At 48.4% G+C, this 17,672-nt stretch overlaps 1 long non-coding RNA gene across 2 annotated transcripts in view; it reads left to right on the top strand.

The window, feature by feature from the left end:
* The window catches only part of LOC105942123 (uncharacterized), a 66,188-nt gene extending 51,394 nt beyond the window's left edge, over positions 1 to 14,794 (top strand). The window contains exons 2-4 of one of the 2 annotated variants that reach the window (XR_009245932.1): positions 1,064 to 1,167; positions 4,873 to 5,005; positions 14,396 to 14,794. This is a non-coding gene — a long non-coding RNA (uncharacterized LOC105942123). The remainder of the gene's footprint in view (positions 1 to 1,063; positions 1,168 to 4,872; positions 5,006 to 14,395) is intronic. The other variant, XR_009245933.1, reaches the window with a different exon arrangement.
* The last annotated feature ends 2,878 nt before the right edge of the window (positions 14,795 to 17,672 follow it).

Raw genomic sequence — 17,672 nt, 5'->3', positions numbered from 1 at the left:
GGAGGGCCTGCTGAGGCTTGTCCTCTGGCTTGCATGGGAGGCCTGGCCTGGCTGGCTGGACGACTCTCTCTCCCTGGAAGCAGAGCTAACAACTGTGCTGCAGGAGTCTGGGTGGGAGGCAGTGATGATCTGTAGCCTTTTGGTTCTTCACCTGAAACACACAGAGCAGGAGAGTCCAGAGAGGGGAGGATGCCCACGTCAGTTCCGTTTGAAAGTCCTCTTCTCCATGTCTGGCAGAGATGGCTACACCTGCCCAGAGCAGGAACGTGACCTGTAGGTGGCAAGCCTCACCTCCTGCACTCAGGGCTGTCTTAGTCCAGCCCTTTCAGTAGTCAGCCTCTACCCTCCCCCCCACCCCCCTGCTTCCCTGTTCACCCCATCCCTGCAACCTGGAATAATGAACACTGAACACAAAAGTGCGTATTTCCAGGGTCACAGCCTGGGCTGGTTTTTTTTTTTTTTTTTTTTGTTCTTCTTCTTCTTCTCATACTTCCTGTATGAGGTTAGTTTTTTTAAAACAATAAACAAACTAATTTTTTTCAACTTTTTTTTTTTTTTTTTTGGCCTGGTTATCATTGCCTCCTACCTGTCCTGTTGTGAGTGTGTCTTGCTGGTGCTGTGCGCCTGTGCCCTGGTGGGAAGGTGAACAGAACTCAGGGGCTGGTGTGTCTTGCACCCACCTCCTCACCTTGGAATGGCAGTGAGGGAAATGCACCTGGTACAAGCAGTTCTTTAAAACATTTATATATTGACTTATTTGCATTTGTTTGGGAGGCAGAAAGAGAAAGAGAGAGAACACACTCTTCCATTTGTTGGTTCTCTTCCCAAATACCTGGTCCAAGACAAAGCCAGGAAGCTGAACTCAATCAAGGTCTCCCACCTGGATGATGAGGCCCAGGTACCGGGAGCGTCATTTGCTGCCTTCCAGGATGACCGTGAGCAGCAGGATAGAAGACAGAGCTAGGCATCCAACCCTGCCACGGATCTGGGCCTTCCAAGAGTGGTCTTCACCAGCTGCTCCAAATGCCCATTCTTTCTTCTAAGTTGAAATCTCCTGGAGGAGACCTGGAGGACAGAGGTTCCCCTCTCATGCTCTAACACTGCCTGAGCAGTGGGGCCAGCCTTGCACAAGTCCTTCAGGTGAACTGCAATGTCATCTCTCCCAAGGTTAGTAAAAGGGCTTTTGAGGCTTAGTACTTTGAAAAAGAGCTTTATTTTGAAGGTGAAGGTCATGGCCAGGTATGGGCATGGATGACTGGACCGAGAAGTCACATAATGAGGGTTGGCCAGTCCTTGTCTCTACCTTTCATAAGGGAGCACTTAACAGGTATCTCTCTGGACCCCAAATGAGAAAATCCACAAGATCCTTCGGGGAACTTGGTGTCTGAATCATCTGGGGACTCTTGGCCTTCCCAGAAGGTGGCAGAGCAGCATGATCAGGGTGCTGGCTTGAAAGCTGGGTGCCATCATTCACCTGCTGTTATTTACCTGTTCCTTGTTAAAATCACCCTCCCCTTGGGTCCTGTCTGACTGGGTGACATGATCCTCTTGGTAATGGCCTAATGAGGCTGGTGCAATGCTTACCTGAATGCACCCTAGCCAGGCACCATGGAAGAGGTATGATGTGCTCCATAAATACTGCCCAAGGGAATCTGGGTCTGTCAGGGAAGCCCTGGGATAGACTTACACACTGAGCATGGAGCAATGGGAGTTCTCACATGTGCACACCATCTTTCAGAACCACGTGTAGGTCTGTGCTAATGCAGGGAGCAATTCAGACACTGCTTTTCAGGAGAGGTCTCCTGGCCAACACACTCCTGAATGTGCTCGCTGACATGTGCCCATGGCTCTGCCAACAGGAGGCCCCCATCAGGGACAAGAGCTGGTGGTGGTTGGTGATGGAGGAGGCAGTGGGTTTGGCTCATTCCCCTGGCCTGGCATCTCCAGCAACACAGAAGCCCAGTGATCTACACAAAGAACCCAGCTCAGTTCACCCTAAAATGAGTCTGTGTTGAGCAGTGAATGTTTCAAGAGAAATAAAACTGTGACCCTGAGAGCTGGACACCTTGGTTTTCTGAGTAGGCCCCTTTTTTCCTTTTCAACTATTTGGAAATCTAAAGAAGTTGGTGCCTGATGGCTGTGGGAATCCAATGAGAGACATCATGTTTGCTTATCTCTGGGGCAGACCTTGGGGTTGCCGGGAGGGCATCTTTAGTATGTCCTTTCCCCTTCACAGTGGGCAGCACCGGAGGGGAGCTTTCCATGCAATTATCATCAGCACAAAATGGAACGTGAGATTTGGAAGCTAGCACAGGGGGTCTGTGGAAAGTGGGCTGGGCTGCATTTCAGCCTTAGATGAGGGCTTGTGTTTGGTGTGATGTGTAGGACCCTGAGGTCAGCACTGCAGACAACACATCGTAGACTTGGGGCAGGTGCTGTGTACACACAGGGCTTCTGGGTGTTAGGGACCTGAGGCAGCACCAGCAGGACAGCTCAGTTACATTGGGTAAGGGTGGTCTTCCGTGTGACCAGAAGCTCCTTTAAAACTGTCCCAACCCTGGGGACACACTGGGGCTCTGCCCTGACACCCCAGCACACCCAGGCACAGATGGGTGCTAGAAAATATTCATTAATATTGGAAAATAGGTGCATTTTGGTGCATAAAAATCTAGGCATATGAGGAATGTTCAAAAAGTGTATTATAAAAGAGGGGCATGGATTTTAGATTTTTTTTTACATCGACACAGACATAGCTTTTCATTTTCAGAAATATGACACAGAAGGCCATGTATGTGAAGGGCTCAGAATCAGGAGCAAGATGTGTACAGTTCCTAGAGCGGCTCTCTGGTGTTTGTCCAGGGACAGCCAGATAGCCAGGCCAACACGGAGGTGCCAGGAGTGCCACTGGCCATGCAGAAATTCCTGTAAAGCCTAGCTGAGGCCTTGTGGGATGGAGCAGGATTTCAGAATCTCCTGAGCTTTGCCCGCTAACCTACAGGGACTGGTGGGAAAGACCCTTCCAGTGTGACTTCCTCCTTCTGCATGCCTTGCTTTCTCTTACCTGTCTCACCAAGGGTTGACCAGATGACCCCCCAAGGCCCCATTCCTTCTCACTCTGCACACTGATCCAGGTGCATATTGTTGAGTGTTCCATACCAGCCTGGGCTGTTATAACGTTGCTTTCATCCAACTTAGAGTGAGGGGTTACTGGCAAGGAGTGTGGGTTGAGGAAGCGACCTCTCTCCTTCAGCGATGACACTAAAGGAACCAGGCTTCCCTTCCACCCATGGCAGCCACTGGTGCATGACTTAGTTCCTGTTTCTCTTTGCCCACCCAGGAAGGCACTGCATTTCAAATCCTAGGCCCACAGGCTGGATTGTGAACCCAATTAGTAATGCCCAGCCTGCAGGACTCCACATAGGAAGCTGATTTTCCGCCAGGTATATGTGAGCTTCCTTCTAGGTTGTGTGGTTATCAAAGAGTCAGGCGTGGTAGGCTCTCAGAGAGCAGATTCCCCTGGCTGCTAGTGGTGAGATATTAGGGAAAACTCAGCAAAGCCCACAGGGGTTTCTCCTTATGCTAACATGTGTGTTCAAGACAGCAGGGAGAGGTACAAGGTGGAGTTTTCACAAATAGAGGCTTGTGATCACCACATGTGTGACCACACAGGCCATGAGCCCACGAGAAGCTGTGCTCTCCAAGGATCTGGTGTGCAACCTTCAGCAGTCTTTCCTAATGCCAATCAGTGGGACTTGGCTGGCCTAGCCCAGGGTGCAAAGCGCATTTTGTCCCCCTCCCCCGCCCCCATTATGTTTGGGAAATGCACAGTAATGAAGTCCCCTAGCCCTCTCTGTTCCCCTTGCTTCTCACGTCTTATGTGTGTCGCTGTGCATCCTAACCGCTGTCTGGAGGAAGAATGGAGTTCTTCTGGAATCACATATACCCTGCCTCTGAGGGACAGGGTATGTTGGTTGACACAGTGAGCCAAGGGATGCCTCATGGGCATGTGGCCTGCTGAGAGGACAGGGATGTACCCAAGGGTGTGCAGAGCAGTCCCAGGCAGAGCCTGTCCCTTCTCAGCCATCAATAGAGTCTGGCCAGAAAATACAGCTGGCATTAGCTTCCTGCAATGCTGCTTGGGAGGCAGATCACACTGGGCTGGTCAGTAAAACAGTTACTAGCCAATCTAACTGGAGCTGATATAAGTCCTGTGCTGGCCTCAGGGCCTTTGCTTCACCAGAGGCCTGCTTCTTCATGGTTCTTCTGCCTTGCTGAGGCTGCTGCGGACAAACTCAGCTGCTCAGGGTTGCCTGAAGTGGCTTCAGGGCTGACCGTTCTGTGTCTCCTGAGATGGGAAGAGGAAAGGTGACTTTTAGTCGGGGTTGGAATTCCAGGGTCACGCCTCATCAGGCCTCCTTGGGCCTTGGGAGAGAGGAGGGGAGGACATCACATGGGGGGACACTTGGGTGGTCCTGGAAGTGCATGTGTGACTCTCTGACCACATCAACAGAAGTTCAACAGAAGAGCCACCAGCCAGCCCCACCCTGAGCAGCAGCTGGCCCTGCCTGACAAGTCAGAAGAGATGTCAGCATCTCCGTGGGCAGGTTGGCCACAAAGAAACCAGCGGGAACAGTGGCCTTTCAGGCCTCCTCTGAGTACTGTGTAAACAGATCCCCCTCCACCACCACCATCCTCAGCACCTGCCCATTTCTTTGGCTGTCACCGTTTGAATAGATGCTGATCAGTTTGATTCCCCAGTGTACAGTGGCATTTGTGACCTGTCTTTCCCTTCTCAGTTTCCATGCTCTACAGTGATTGTCACTCTGTGCGGTTGGCAGTGACCTGTGTTTTTCATGCATGTTTTTGTTTCAGAATAACTGGGAGATGAAACAGGAAGCCCTATGACACACTTGATCGAAAATGACAGACACAGGAGAATCAGGACTCGGCCCCCCTCCAGCACCTCCACCTGCTGCCTACCGAGGGACAGCCAGAATGTATACAGGTGAAGAAGGGTTTCTTTGAGCTGAATTCTGACTACTGGGGACACTGAGGGGGACTCTGCATTCACCGAGGCCGTGTCTGCCATGCTTTGGTCATGGGCTATTCTGCTCCAGTTTGATGTTTGTTTGGCCAGGCTCAGTGTGCTGTGCTGTGATGGGATGGAATGAGATATGATTTCTTTTCTTTCAAAAGCAGACCTAAACAGAATAGAATCATTTATGTATCAGCTATGTAAAAAGAAAGAAAGAAAACACCAATTTAAAGGTTCCAGAGAGTGTTGGAGACTCATTTCTTTTTTTTTTTTTTAGGGGTTGTAATTTATTAATATTATTATTATTTTTTTATTTGTTATTTTTAATTCATTAATTACATTGTATTATGTGACACAGTTTCATAGGTACTTGGATTCTCCCTACCCCTCCTCAAACCCTCCCACCTCCTCCACCTTGTTGCATAACCACAGTTCAAGTTCAGTTGAGATTCCCCCATTGCAAGCATATACCAAACAGAGTCCAGCATCTTATTGTCCAGTCAAGTTCAACGGCTTCTTAGGTATACCCTCTCTGGTCTGAAGACAGAGCCAGCAGAGTATCATCCCGATCAATTAAAAGCTCCAACATACCATCAGCAAAAATTTACATCATTATGGGATTAATTGACATAGTAATGAGTAACCAATATGTTAAAAGTAAATGCGAGTTCTTAACCACCTTCTGTGACCACCTCATTGACATTTCAATTAATAGTTTATACACAACATATAACATACATAACATAACATGTTATACATAACATCATATCATCTTAAATTAAGGCAAACATGTGGTATCTAACCTTTTGGGATTGGCTTATTTCCCTTAGCATTATGGTTTCCAGTTTGGCCCATTTGGCCACAAAGAACTGCATTTTGTTTTTTTTAATAGCTGAGTAGTATTCCATGGAGTAGATGAACCATAGCTTTCTTATCCAATCCTCTGCTGATGGGCATTTTGGCTGCTTCCATGTTTTTGCAATTACTGATTGTGCTGCTATGGGAGACTCATTTCTGTAAGGCCACAAGTCAACCTTTGTTATAGTCGCACAAATCATCATGACGTTTGAAAGCATATTTGAACTTGAATCTCATTACTTAGCTGTACCTGCCTGGTTCCTTCTTAGACTCTCTAGATCACCTCCCAGGAGGCTGTGTTCACTGGGATTCATGTGGATGTCTGTTTCCTCGCCCACCCTGATTGATCACGGGCCACCAACTGAGATCCCAGGGTTCCCGGCAAACCTGAGCTTTTGGTTGGAGACCTCTGCCTTCCTTTCTGTAGGGACCAAGATACTGTTGGAGGTGCTCAAATCCTCCATCAGGATGCCCAGATCTGCTTCTGATGTAGCTTCCTGCTAATGCTCACCCCAGGAGAAAGCAGCTGATCACTTAGGCAGTCAGGTGCAGAGTCAGTGCCTTCTGCATTGGTGATGGGAGCCAAGCACTTGAGCCATCTTTTGCTGCAGGAAATGCTGGATTAGAAGCAGAGGTGTCCTTGATCCCAGGTACTCTAACATTGGAAGTGGCCATCCCACTTGGCAGGTTGGCCCTGCTATATCATGACGCCTGTCCCAAGCATACTTGTGAATCGTAATGTTTGAGGTTTCATACTTCTCACAACCAGTTTTCCAATGGGCCATGATGACAAGAACAGGTAAATGGCAGATATTGCAATGCATGTCCAGGTGTCAGCCCCAAAATTTCCACTCTGGGATACCTCCCTGGGCACCCTAACAATCCTGTCTCATTCTGTTTCATGATCTCGTTGCATTCTCTTTACAGAACTTACCAATATCAGCAATCACTCTGACTATGAATTAACTGCTTCTCACTCTACTCCCCAAATTTTCAATTTCTGCCCTACCTACAGGGTGCAGGGACCCAAGCACATGGGTCATTTTCCACTGCTTTCCCCAGGCCATTAGTAGGGAACTGGATGGGAGTCAAAATAGCCAGAACTCAAACCTATTTGAGATGTAGGCATTGAAGATAGTGGCTTCACTTGCTATTATGCCACAGTGTCGGCAGCTAGGTATGATCTCCTGTTTTATCCCCCAGTCTGCACACAGTGTATATCTCTGGGTTTAACAACCGTGGTGTCTGCTCTACCGCCTGGCTCCTTTTCAGCAACACTGTGCAGCTGAGTGGCCTGGTGTCTGGACATGGCTGGTGAATGAGGAAGCTCTGACCCCATCTCTGGGATTGGCGAGGGGAGCAGCCAGGCTGAGGAGGAAGCTAGTCGTCTGAGACGTGGCCCTGCAACAAAGGCTGACGCTGAATGGCCTGCTGTCTGCAGTGTCGGACAAAACACCCAGTTCATCTGATTAGTAGGTGTTCTCAAGTTCAAGGCCATTTGCTTCATTCCTGGATGCATCCTCAGCAGAGTATACCTGGCTGCTGCTTGCTCCAACATAGCACCGAGAAGATCCAGTGGACTGGGGAGGGTCTACTGCACCATGAGGCTACGAGCTGCCTGCTTTCCCTCTCTACTGGCTCTAGCTGGCTCTGGCAGATGGAGAGGCGGTACAGGAGGGCAGCATAGGTGGCGAGGACAAAGCCCCAGAGAGTGCCAAGGAGCCCAGTCGTGGGGTGCAGATGCGTGCTTGCCACACAAGCCTAAGCTGGCTGTCTTTGAATCTACCTCTTGCCTTAGTGCAAGGGACTTTCACTGGGGAGCAAATCTCCTTCTAAGTGTTTCCTCCTTCCCTGGGCTCTGGAGGGAATTAAGCCACACTTTCTGTCCATTTCCCCATCCCGCCCTATAGGAATATTTATAGCTTCAAGCAAATGGAAATTACAGGCTCAGGACCAATCCAAAACAGCCCATGTGGTGTTTTCAGGACAACAACAAGGATGATGGGCAAAAGAGGAAAGGGGAACCAACCTTACAGATACTCAAATTACTCAGAAATCACAAGAAAGCCAAGACACTCAGGGTCTAGCAGGACGTCTCCTAGCAGAATTGGAGTATGTGGGAGATGGACAGATGTATTTTTTAAAAGCTCCCCCGATGGCTCCCATGCATAGTTGAGACTGTTTACTGCTGTAGCCATTAACCACTGGTGTCTATTGAACATTTACGATGTGGCCTCTGCCAACCAAGGCATGGCGTTTTTCATTCTTTGTGTATTATTTAAGCTTAAATATCTGCATGTGGCTGTGGCTGCCGAATTGGAGGGTACAGACCAGATACAGAGCAGATGGATTATCATAGAACATTCTACCAGACACATGATCTAGGGACCCGTGAGGGCTTAACTGACAAGGGAAGCTAGACTGAATCCAAGAAGCATGGGAGGTGATTCTGTCTGTTACCTCGAGGCCTGTCCTCCTGCTTTTGCCTGCAACTTTTGGAGCTGCAGTGATGGGGTTGCAAAGCACTGCCTTGTGGGATTGAAAAGGATTAAACATACCTGCAGAGTTCAGCGGCCTGCATCTGTGTCCTCAGTATCCACTCTGGTGGGGACTCCAGTGGTCTCTTTGGAGGCCCAGCCCTCGAAAGGGAGCTTTCTGAATTATGACTTACTTACCATAATCCAGGAGTTTAGAGTGGAAGAAAATAATTTTTGGAAAAGCTGACACCTCAACTGGGGAAGTTGAGGATTTTGAAATGGATTTGGAGAAGAAGCTCTGCAAGCTCCACCGGTTTGAGGGTGAAAGATGGAGCAACAGAAGCCAAAGCTGAATCATTTTCTGCTTATCATTCTGAGGCTGTCAGATTTTCTTTCTTTCTTTTTTTTGGGGGGGGGTGTGAAGGGAAAGCACCTTACAACAAATAAGAAGACTATTTTGAATTTCAGAGCTTTCCCTTTTTTGGAGCATTTTATTGTTTCTGACTTATTTTATCCTCAGAACAAGGGCCCAAGATAAGTAGGGGAAGGAGATGTAGAGCAAATCCAGCACCCAGAGAAAGAGCTCAATATTGCAGAATAAATTTGAAAATGAAGGTTTTGTGTTTCCATCCTTGGTTTTGACTTACGACATGGTGGCGTACCTTGAATCACACAGATGGAATTTTGTACTGTCACAGTTGAATGTATTTTCATTCTTCCTTAAAAACGGTGACTTACCCATTTGTTGGAAAGACAAAGCTAAAGAGATTGGTGATACCTGGTAGCTAGGTAATTTGTCAGTCTATCTTCCAGCCACTGGTTCACTTCCCAGGCTGAAGCTGGGAGACAAGTCCAGGTTCCTGATGTATGTGACAGAGAGCACACAGCTGTCTCCCTCTGGGTGTGCACTAGGACGGGAACTAGGACTCAAATCTGGGCACTCCAAAAAAAAAAAAAAGGATGTAAGCACACAAACAGAGTTTGAACTGCTAGGTCAAATTGCAGCCCGAGAGAGCTGTGTTTCTAGCAGAAGCATTGTTTTGTCTGGCTTCCTCCCCACTTTCTAATCCTTGGGCCTTGATACTTTGGCATTATTTCTTGTTCAGAGCTTTGCTGGTAAATGTGCCTTTATGATCGTCTTGCAAGTTATTTTTGTTTGTTTTATACATGCAGAGGCAGAGAAAAAGCTTGCATCTGTTCGTTGACTTCCTCGGTCTTGGGAATCTCTAGAGCTGGGCCAGGGCCAGAGTCGGAAACTGAGAACTCAATCTAGGTCTCCCACAGGGCTGACAGCAGCCCAGTGACTTGAGCCATCACTGCTGTCTGCAATGGTAGGAACCTGGGGTCAGGAGCTGTAGTGAGACCTAAGTTATCTGACACAGGGGCTGGGGACATTTTAGAGCCAAGCAGTTAAACGCCCACTTTCACAAGCCATTAGCTATTTTGAGATGGCGAGTGGGCCAGAATGCACGGTAGAGCTCTGTGGCTCTCCACGGCAGGCAAATCAGCCCCAGGTGGACAGTGTCACCTTAAGATCTTCAGCCTCCTTGCATGTAGAGATGCAAAGAGCCATTCTGAACCAGCCTTGCCAGTGGTCAGCCAACACAGCAGCTCTGTCACCCTCAGGTCTCCCGGGAGGCTTAGCCAGCAGGGCCCGTCCCTGGCGGCAGTAGTGGGAGTAGGAGTGGGCGGGACTGACATAGCACCCACGGGCTGACCTTCTCTGCAGATGTTTCTGCTGCCTGTCAATCATGAGCTCGCCTGCTCATGCCATCACCTGGCCCCTGTTTGTCTCTTACACACATAGGATCTGATGAGAGGTTTTCAAGTGCTTTACTGAAAGCAAGATGCACTTTCTGGGGCATTCCCCTAATCGGCTGTGCTGGTGAGCCTCGTCAAAACAGGAAATGAGGTTAGCATGGAATGACTTTCTCTAGAGAACTGGTGCTGCCTCTACACACTACCACTTTCTTCCCAAAAGCTTGCGAGCCAGGTTGCACGCCTTCTCAGGGTTTTCCTGGAAGCTAGCCGGAATCCGACCTGCTGTAGTTTTTGAGAAACCCATTCTAGAACAACGGGGGCGATGTCTCTCGTTCCTGGCCTTCCAGCCCTACTCCCTTTCAAGCTGCTGTCGCTAAGTCTATCTGAAGCTAAATGTGCAAAGACCTCAAACACAACAAGAGACACGTTGAAGCCGAGAGCACTGCGCAGGTGCCCCGGTGTGGGCGAGGGGTCACCAGGGCCACGCACCATGGCTGTGTCTTCAGCTCACGAGTGCCCGGTTTATCAGAGAATCCAGTGGAGATAGAAATTGAGCAGAGGCAATCCTCCACTCTCCTGCCCTGCTCCGTGTGTGAGCGTCTGGCTCAGAAACACTTTTGTGACTGAAATGACAACTGCACCGACTTCACTGACGCGAATCCCCATGCTGGGTTTTCTGACTCAGTTTTCAAAAGCTGTAGGGGTTTCACTAGGCAAGCTGCATCATGCTTCGGCCGTGCCTGAGGCTTTCTGGCAAATAGCTGTACTTTTAAATTCCCAGAGTCTGCTGGAGAGAGTGGTGGCCCTTGACCATCAGGTGCCTGGGGAGGACTGTGGTCTCCAAATTCTAGACTTGGATTTCACTTTGCGGATCCACATCACTGTGCTCTCATGTCTGAATGCATGAATCTGCTCCTGTTGCATATGACTTGGCAGGACCCCCTTATAAGTTATCCTGAATCCCCGTGGCTGAGATGGGGTAGACTTTGGCTCCCTCCCCTTCAGTCCTGAGGGGACCTGTCTTGCTCTCCCCAAGCCTGGAGGCACCTCTGTTTTCAGTGATGATGGATGGGCTCAGTGGATGGATGAATGGATGTGCCCCTTTATAACAATCCCAGCTACCACCAGTTGAAGTTTCAGTGTGCTCTGCATGTGACTATGGAGTTTCCAAAATGATGTCTAGTCTTTGTAATGGGTCCCATCGTGGGGTTGTTTATCCTTTGGTTTGATTCAGAAAACAAAGCTTTTGGGTAGGAGTGACCAATCTTCTGCATAACCAAAACTTGGTAACTGGGCCAGCCTTGTGGAACAGCAGGTTAAGCCACTGTTGGCAACACTAGCAACCCCATATTGGAGTGTTGGTTTGGTCTGATGCACTTAGGGAGGTGGCAGATGACAACCCATGCACTGGGGCCCATGCCACCTGTGTGGAAGACCTGGGTGGAGGTCCTGGCTCCAGGCTTCAGCCTGGCTGGCCTAGACCAGGCTGTTGTGTTGAGGGGAGCGAATCAATGAATGAACGCTCTTTCTCTCTGTCTCTCCTTCTCTCTGTAAATCTGCCTTTCCAATAAAAAGAAATCGTTAAAAAATAAAGAGAGAATCAGTGATGTGGAGAAACCAGGAGAAAAGTTCTACTTGCTGCACAAGGGGTTATTGCTGCCACTGGAGGAGGGAAGGCAGAGCTGAGGGCAAGAGAGCCTTAAAGGTGATGAGTGTTGCTCTTAGAGCCCCAGCCACTAGTTCCTTCTCCATAGTGAGGTTGCAGAAGGCAAGTCTGTAGTTAGTGACCCTGGTCTCCTTGGGGGAGATGCTGATGATCCCCAGGCTGGTCCTGTTCTCAGCTGTTAGAAACCATCTTCATGTCCATCAGTCATTTTCAGCACTGCCCACCTCTCTCAGTCCTGTTCTGGTTTGGACAATACCTAACTGGTGAGCATGCCCTAGCCTGAGGTTGCCTTCTGTTTTCTCATGTCCCTAAAGAAGTTGCCTGACAGAACACTAAGTCTGTAACAGCCCAGTCATCTTCGTAAGAAGAAAGGGTGTGTGGCCATTCATCTGTACTTCTGGCAGGCTGCTTTAGTGCAAACTGAGGCAGCAGGAGGGGAGGGAGAATAAATGAATGCAACTAAGCATGTGTTTTGTGTGTATGTGTGTGGCATGGCCATGTGGGTCTTATGCAATATGCGTGTGACATGGGCATGCAACACAAATGAGGACATGGAGTAAATAGCTGGTGCAGGTGTGCCCGGGGCACATTGGGTGTGTGTATGTGGGATGGCTGTGGTATGACATGTATATGATGTGTGTGCATTGTATGTGGCTGGGTGTGGGTGTTGTATGTCTGTGTGGTGGCTGAGTGTCTGGCAGGAGTCTGTGGTAGCTGTGGGGAGTGGTGCTGTGTGCACCACCTGTGGTAGGCATGTGGGGTACAGTTGGCTGTCTGTGACACACCAGAGTCACACACCCTTCCTGAACTTGTGAGAGGACACAGGTGTGTGCTATCTGGAGTTGCACATAAACTCATTGTAGGGCACCTCTTATAAGAGAAGTCTTGACACTCGGGGTCTCCCTGATGCCCACCTATGAGCACTCATGGTTGCTGCCACAGCACTGCCTTCCCCACCCCACTGCAGGCAGTGACATGACGTCACAGGGTACAGGCAGACACTGGCTCCATTATGCTGCCCAGCTGGGGCCCGGCAAGCAGTGGGACCCCAGGAAGGATGCGCCTGGGGCAGAAATCCCCAAGTGGAAATCTTCCTCTGCCCTGCTTGAGTGGTGCCCAGGAGCATGGGCCAATTCTTGTGGTTCTCAATGTTCTGTCTTGCACCTGTCATGAAGGAGACAGGAGCTGGCTCCTGCAGCGTTCGGGGCTGCTGGCGTACCCAGCACGGATCCTGCTGCAGACACTGCAGCCTCCGTCGCTCTGCTTGGAATCCAGCTCCTAAAAGGCAGTAAAGGATAGCCCAGAGACTGCAACTCTGCAATCTACTTGTGAGACCCAGCTGGAGTTCCAGGCTCTTGGCTTCAGCTTGCCCCAGTCCCAGCCACTGCAGCCAAGGCATTGAAGGCCTCTCTCTCACTCTCTCCTATCATTCTGCCAATTCATACGTTAATTAATCTCAAATATATATATATATATGCATATATATATACATATATATATCACAAAGTACCTAGTCAATAAATAGTAGCTTTCATTAGTATTATTTTAAGCATAAAAATGGAATTTAAAAAATATATGCGAGCCCGGCGGCATGGCCTAGCAGCTAAAGTCCTCGCCTTGAACGTGCCGGGATCCCATGTGGGCACTGGTTCTAATCCCGGCAGCTCCACATCCCATCCAGCTCCCTGCTTATGGCTTGGGAAAGCAGTCGAGGACGACCCAATGCTTTGGGACCCTGTACCCATGTGGGAGACCAGGAAGAGGTTCCTGGTTCCCGGCTTCAGATTGGCGCAGCACCGGCCATTGCGCTCACTTAGGGAGTGAACCATCGGACAGAAGATCTTCCTTTCTGTCTCTCCTCCTGTCTGTATATCTGACTTTGTAACAAAAATAAAGAAATCTAAAATATATATATATGTATATATCACAAATTAGTAAAACTTGTCATCAGTGAAACCACTCTGACAGTGTCCTGTGAAATAACTCAAGAGGACAGGGTGGAGTGGGTGGTAGGCCTGGTAGTTAAAGCACCAAGGTAAGATCCCTGCCTCCCATCCCCGAGTGCTGAGGTTGGCTATGCAGCTCCGGCTCCTACCTCCACTTTCTGATGAGCCTGGGAGGCAGTGAGGATGAGCCAAGTCGTTGGATTTCTGCCTCCCGCCTGGAGACCTGGGTTGAGCTCCCAGCTCCTGTAGCTTCTGGCCCTGCCCTGCCATGGGGGAGTTTGAAAAGCGATCAGGCAAAGGGAACGCTCCCTCAAATAATTTTTTTTAGAAAAAGTATTTTTAAGGACCAAGAAGGAAGGGAAGGCAGCAGACTTAGGGGAAAGAAAAAAAGGAAACAGTGGCAGAAAGCGAGAGAGCGGGAGGCCTGTCCAGGCTGGCTCGTGCTCCCCTCCACCTGTGAGCAGCAGGGCCAGGCCAGGCTCCTGGCTGGGCAGGGTGGAGCCATGCTATGGGAGCAGGAAGGGCTCGAATATACACAGGGTAATGGCTGTCTCCTCTTGAGCTTTCTTGGTCCCGAGTTCCTGACAGCCTCCCAGCTGCTGACCCGCATGTTGTCCCACACCTCTCTCCGATGCCACCTCTCTTTCTCCAGATCGAAGGCCGACAGAGTGTCCTGGTGTGCAAGAACTGTCCACCCAACCCATTGTCCAAGATTATCTGGTGATGACATAGAACAACCGCAGCAGGACAGGGAAGTCCAGGCTTCCACTCATGCCCTATGGCTCACTAAAGGTGGAACTGTGTGGCTTCCAGACGTTGTGGAATCTGGGATCACAGCTGGCAGTGCTGGCATCCTGTGTGAGTGCCACGTCCCAGCTGCTCCACTTCCTGTCCACTTCCTGCCAATGCGCCTGGGGAAGGCAGCGGAAGACAGTCTCAGGACTTGGGCCACATCACCCACATGGGAGACCAGGAAGGAGTCCCTGGCTTCTTTGGCTTCAGCTTGGCTTAGCCCTGGTTTGGAACTCAGCAGATTGAAATCTCTCTCTCTCTCTCTTTCTCTCTCTCTCTCTCTCTCTCTCTCTCTCTCAAGAACTACCTTTCAACTAAACAAATAAATAAAATCTCTGGGAAGTTCCCAATACTCTCAGTCCCCATCCTTCTCCCTTCCTTTCCATTGCAAAATAAACAACTGGCTGAACTCAAAGTTCTCTCTCTGTGTGTCTCTCTCTCTTTCTCTCTCTCTCTTTCTCTGTGTGGTCTTTATCTGACTGATCTTCTGCTCCCAATCATATTTTATCTTTGCTTGTAAATCATTAGTACCCTCTTCCCTTTTCCTTAGGTTCATTGCTTGTTTGAGTGTTTCTCTCTACACACACACACACACACACACACACACACACACACACACACGTCCATCCTACACTGAAACATAGCGATGACAAGGTCTGGAGGTTCTGTCTGGAAGATCTGGGCTGCTGCTACCAGAAGACTTCGCCTTACAACCCAATTGTCCCTGTAGGTAAACAAGATAAGACATCAGGTAAACATCAAAACCAAGGGAAATCTCATTCATTTTCCTCCCTGCTTCCTTCCCAGTTGACAGAGATTGATACACTTGATGACTTGTTTCTGAGGCTGTGCTAATAAAATCCTGCTGAGAAAGTCCGTTTCCTGTGATTAATGCTGTCTGCTTTATTCCCTGATGGATTTCAAGTCACTTCAACTGGAAAACGGTGTGCTATTTTAAGATGCTTTTGTAATTTTGAAAACCTTGTTTTCTCGTGTCGGTGCCTATCACCCTTGCTCTTGTTGGTTGCTTAGTTCTTGTTTCTAGCGGGCTCTTCTTTGTGGGACCACGTAGGTAACATCAAGGTCAAAGTTCTGTGTCCAGAGAATGAAATGGGCGATTTTAAGTCCAAGTCTTTCTAGATAACACTGCAGAACATAGCTTCCAAATGAATGTGTGTGTATGTAGTTTTACTTTAGAGAAGTTCTTTGTAAAACCATGTAAATCCGTGTAGTCACTTGCATGACTTTTTTTTTGCACCAGAATAAATTTATCTTTTAATTGCATCGACCATGGACTTTGTGAGGAGTCCTCTTACATAAATTGTGCATGAACATGCCTCATTATGAAAATGACTTTAAAGTCTTTCTCCCATTGCTGGTTTTATCTAATAATAATAATGATAATGATAATAATAATAAAGCAGTGGTTGCCTTGGCCACTCCCTCAGTTTTTCTCTGTCCCTCTCCCTGTAAAAAGCTCCCCCTGCTTGCTGTCATGCATGTCACAAGTCTGGAGCTCTTTCTCCAAGTCCAACTTCATGGTTCTTGTCTTTTGTTTCAACTGGCAAACATGCATGCTTTCTAGCAATGTGGTTGGATAGGGTGAGGCAGTTGCCCACCCGAGATCTATCGGAGCACAACCATTGTAATCACACACACACATGACTGAAAACTAAGGGATCATCTGAAAGCCAAGGTTGCAGAAGTAGAGGGTCCACTCTTGGGTTCTCTGCCCAATAGTAACACATTGGAATGTCACTCAGTTCCTCCTAGCACCCATACAAAGAGGAAGGTTTTCTATTCAGTGTGTCTGTGGTATAAATAGAATCTCCTGTGAACCTTTCTAAATTCAAGAAAACATGCATCTTCCCATCGAATTGACATGGGAAATTAACATTGTCTGAAAAAAAACCTATGAATAAATATTCTCTCAACATCCATGGCCCGATGGAACAGATGGAGTGATGAGGGTGGGCACTTAATCATGCAGTTAGGATGCCAGTTAAGATGCTTCTGTGCACATTACAGCTCCTTGGTTCAATGTCATCCGCTGGCTTCCAACTCCAGCTTCCTGTTAATGCAGACCCTGCCGCCACGTGGGAGACCGAGATGAATTCCCAAATCCTGGCTTTGATCTTGGCCATAGTGGGCATTTGAATCATAATATTCATCATCATCATTATTTTTTTAAAAATTATTTATTTTACTTGCAAGAATTAGAGAGAGAGAGACAAAGATTTTCCATCTACTGGTTCACTATCCAAATAGCCAGAGTTGGGCCAATCTGAAGCTGGGAGCCAGGAGCGTTTTCTTGGTTCCCCATATGAGCACAGGGTTCCAGGGCCTCAGGCCCTCTTCTGTTGTTTTCCTGGGCCCTTAGCCAGGATTTGGATCAGAAGTGGAGCAACTGGGATTTGAACCAGTGCTCACTCATATTGGATGCTGGTGCAGCCAGTGGAGGATTTGCATAGACACCACTGCGCTGGCCCCCAATAAGTAATATTTTTTAAAGATGAAGAAAAGAAGATTCAAGCTACTTGTCCACAACTGAATTCATTACAAAGCGGCAAAGCAGAAGCCAGTATTGTGGTATAGTGGGTTAAGCCACTACTCACAATGCCAGCATCTCTTAGTACAGCACCAGTTTAAGTTCTGGCTGCTCTGTCTGCCAATCCATTTCCCTGCCAATGTGCCTGGGAAAGCACTGGAAAATGGCCCAAATTTTTGGGCCATGAAGTCCTGAGTTCTTGGCTTCAGTCTGGCCTTTGTGGCCATTTAGGGACTGTACCAGCAAATGAAAGATTTCTTCCTCTCTCCTTCCCTTTCCCCTCTTTAAACCCTTAAAAAAAAAAAAAAAGAAAGAAAGAAAGAAAAAGAAAAAGTTACAAAGCCTCTGCTCAGAGTAAGTCAGTTTAAGCAAGCCACTCAAAACATGAACTCCATTTGTGGAACAGCTTTGTGTAAGTTGGTATTATTGTCTCCAACATATCACCAATACACAAGGCCTGAGGCCAAGTTCTATCTCTGAAGACCAGGGTAACCAGAATGAAAAGCCTTCTGTGCCTGACTCCATTACACCTGGGCCAGGGTGGGAAGATGAAGGCTCCTGGAGCACCTGCAAGCTCATGCCCTTCGTT

The sequence above is a fragment of the Ochotona princeps genome, chromosome 8, assembly GCF_030435755.1.
Source record: "Ochotona princeps isolate mOchPri1 chromosome 8, mOchPri1.hap1, whole genome shotgun sequence".
In the NCBI taxonomy this organism is placed as follows: Eukaryota; Metazoa; Chordata; class Mammalia; order Lagomorpha; family Ochotonidae; genus Ochotona; species Ochotona princeps.
Note: the sequence above shows the minus strand (reverse complement) of the source record. Positions and strands in the feature narration are given on the sequence as shown.